Source organism: Tupaia chinensis, unplaced genomic scaffold (assembly GCF_000334495.1).
Source record: "Tupaia chinensis unplaced genomic scaffold, TupChi_1.0 Scaffold000330_1, whole genome shotgun sequence".
Taxonomy (NCBI): Eukaryota; Metazoa; Chordata; class Mammalia; order Scandentia; family Tupaiidae; genus Tupaia; species Tupaia belangeri.
Window position 1 is genome coordinate 2345688 of NW_006159824.1, and position 2563 is coordinate 2348250.

Genomic DNA, 2563 nt, shown 5'->3' on the forward strand with positions numbered 1-2563 from the left:
AGTGCCTGGTCTCAGGGAGTCCTCGCCTCATCCCGGCTGGTTATCCAACACCCATTGGATTGAATGAGGTGTCTCAGCATCTTTCCAATAACTCTCCCCTTTCTTGGCTTAAGTATATCATAAGTCTTAAATGTTTTTTTAAAAACATTTACTTATTCATAGATAAATTTATTTGTTGTGATTTGGGGGCCACTGGGTCTGGGATTTGAGCCATGGTTGACCATGTGGGAGACCAGCATCACCTGCCAGCCCCGATATATTAGAATAAAAAAAAAATAAAATAGGAGACCAGCAGATGGCATAATGGTTACATCACTGGATACCCACATAGTGAACTGTGGTTCAAGTCCGGGATCTGGCAGCTTCAAACTCACACCAGGCGTGTGTACGTGCGTGCCCAAAATCTCGAGAGGAGAATGGAAGAGAAGGGACTGAGGCATGGCCATCCTCCCCAGGGGATGATTTCTCACTTTCTGTCTTTCTATCTCTCCAGCTAGTACACACTCGTTATAGCAAAAATATCTCTAAAAGAAAAAAAATAGTACACAGAAAACCGAAAGGGCCCATAACATGCTACCCAGGAAAGCCTTTCTGGCTAAAACAGAAAAACTGAGTGCAGAGGAACACGATGGGACTAGCAGGTGGCATGGTGGTTAAAGCATTGCATCTCACATGGCTGACTGAAACGTTCAATTCCTGGGCCCGGTAGCTAGAAAAACATGCCGGGCATGTGTGCTTGTGTACCCAAAATCCTGAGATCCTGAGAGGAGAATGGAGAGACGGAATTGCGGTGTGGCCATCCCCTATGGGGGGTGATTTCTTACTTTCCCTTTCTCTCTCTTTCTGTATCTCTCTAGCAAATGCACACACCCTCTAGCAAAAAAAAAAAAAAAAGACACACTGAAAATCAAGAGATTTTCCCTTTCCAGATAGTCCCTCTCCTCAAAGATTAATAGCTTCTTATAAATCCTTCTAGATCAAAATACAGTGTGTGGGGACTAGCAGATGGTGTAATTGCTACGTTGCTGGACTCCCATGTAGTTGACCGCGGTTTGAGTCCCAGACCCAGTGGCTTAAACTCACGCCAGGCGCGGGTGCATGCCCAAATCCTGAGAGGTGCATGGAGGAGAAGGGATTGCAGCTTGGCCGTCCCCCCTGGGGGGTGATTTCTTGCTTTCTGTCTCTCTGTCTCTCTCTGTCTTTCTGGTGAGCACACGTGCCCTATAGCAAAAACCTCTCCAAAAAAGAAGGAAAAAAAACAGCCACTAACATTCACAACAACAGCACATGAGACCACCTGTTTCCTCATACACTCCACAGGACAAAATATTATCAAATTGCCAATTTTTCTTTTTGCCAAGTGATACATGAACAGAGAATCGAAAGAATTGAGAAATTGAGCTTGTTTTATTTTTTAACACATGCAATAGCCATATATATGTATTTCTTTTGTTTTAATCTGAAAACTTGGTATCAGTGAAATGATTTCGGCATGACCATTCTCTCTTATTTATTTATTTATTTATTTAGAAGTTTTTGCTATAGGGCGCATGCACTTGCCAGAAAGACAGAGAGAGACAGAGAGACACAAAGCAAGAAATCACCCCCCAGGGGGGATGGCCACGCCGTAATCCCTTCTCCATTCTCCTCTCAGGATCTTGGGCACACACGCACATGCGCCCGGCGTGATTTTAAGCCACCAGGTCCAGGACTCGAACTGCGGTCGACTACATGGGAGTTCAGAGACATAGCCATTACGCTAACTGCTGGTCCCGATATCAATTAAATGAAGAAATATTTGTTCCAATGTTAGAGAATCTGCTAAACAATGAAGACAAAATATTGCATTAATTTAGAAATAAGGTATAGGGCCGGCCTAAACCACCAGCAATGGTGGTTAAGGCAGCTGGATCCCACATGTCCAACTGCATGGTTCAAGTCCTGGGCCCAGTGGGTTGAAAGACACACCAGGGACAGATCTGGACAGTCGGGGGCTCGTGAAGGGATCAAGACGCCTTTGGCTAGAGATTTACTACATCCGTCCTTGGAAGAGGAAAAGAAAAAAACATAAAAAGAAATGGCTAGTTCAAAGTCCAAATTCTTCATGGCTGTAAAATGTCCAGGCTGCTACAAGATCACTACGGTCTTCAGTCATGCTCAGACAGTGGTTCTGTGTGTCAGGTGTTCACCAGTGCTGTGCCCTCCAACCCGGGGAAAGGCCAGACTCACAGAAGGTTGTTCATTTAGAAGAAAGCAACACTAATGACCTACGCAACTTGCTGGATGTGTTGTTTTCTCACAGAAAGCCTTATCATAAGTTCAGTAACTCTAGTTAATCTGCCAAGGTAATGTAATTATGTTTGATTTTGTAAGGAACACAACAATGACTTCCTATGTTTTCAGTTTTTCAATAAAGTTTTGATTATGAGTAAAAAAAAAGAAAGACCTGCCAGGCAGGTGTGCATGCATGCATGCCCCAAATCCAGAAAACAGAAATGGAAGATTGCAGTATGGACATATTCCCTTCGGGGTGCTTTTTTTCACTTTCTCTCTATTTCTCTGG

General features: G+C 43.9%; 1 pseudogene; it reads left to right on the plus strand.

Annotated features, from left to right (window-relative positions):
- Positions 1-628: 628 nt before the first annotated feature.
- On the plus strand, positions 629-2263 carry LOC114008376 (40S ribosomal protein S27-like pseudogene; annotated as a pseudogene).
- The last annotated feature ends 300 nt before the right edge of the window (positions 2264-2563 follow it).